At 36.3% G+C, this 799-nt stretch overlaps 1 long non-coding RNA gene across 1 annotated transcript; it reads left to right on the top strand.

Moving 5' to 3' along the window:
* Positions 1-280: 280 nt before the first annotated feature.
* On the top strand, positions 281-799 carry LOC113331687. The gene is made up of 2 exons (XR_003351118.1): positions 281-441; positions 539-799. It is a non-coding gene; the product is annotated as an uncharacterized LOC113331687 (long non-coding RNA).

Here is a 799-nt window from a genome sequence, read left to right as displayed (position 1 = left end):
AATAATTTACTTGGAGATGTTTATAAATCCAAAGCAAAAGGAAATTTGTCTTATATGGATTTCAGTACACCCCTCAAACAAACTGGTACCCCTATTAGCAACATTGATATATTAGAGGGAGCGGTAGAAATGTCACGTTTCATTTTGTTAGGTAGCACGATTTGGTTGCAGATGTGAGATGCCAACCACCAGCAAAAACATAAGACATACGTGCATGAGTCTCGATCTCTTACATATCTCTACTACCGCTATATATATGAAGTAGAGAAGATCTATATTCCTTCAGCAGCATCCTCACTAGCTTCTACCTGTGGTCTATTCTGTACAAGTATAATATCCTTACATGGCGCTTGGAGCAGCAGCTCAGTATGCAATGGTGTACTCTCAGATGATCAAAACACTAAATATATACAAGTACTTAATTTATTGGAAACTCAGCAAGTACGTATTGATTAATTTCTTGTGTTGGAAAGCCTAGTTTGTCAAATATATCATTCTCTGATATTCCTCTAATTATGTGTACTGGTTATGTTTGCAGGAAACGGATACTGATATCAACTGTGAAAGGCTTGTGGGTTGGAAGACTGGAAGCAGACCAGCAGGCAACAACTAGATCAATATGATAATTGGAACACCCATTTGAGCAAGATGATACGGCTAAGTAATTTAGGTATTGGATGATGATTTCTGAAGCTGAGAGGGCCTCAACCTCGAACCTTCATTTTATAAAAGAAAAGAAGAAAAAAAAACAGAATAAAAAAGGGACGTGAAACCATAATCTCAAAAAAAAAAAAAAAAA

The sequence above is a fragment of the Papaver somniferum genome, unplaced genomic scaffold (genome assembly GCF_003573695.1).
Source record: "Papaver somniferum cultivar HN1 unplaced genomic scaffold, ASM357369v1 unplaced-scaffold_1256, whole genome shotgun sequence".
In the NCBI taxonomy this organism is placed as follows: Eukaryota; Viridiplantae; Streptophyta; class Magnoliopsida; order Ranunculales; family Papaveraceae; genus Papaver; species Papaver somniferum.
The sequence above is the reverse complement of the archived record's forward strand: the minus strand, read 5'-3'. Positions and strand labels throughout refer to the sequence as shown.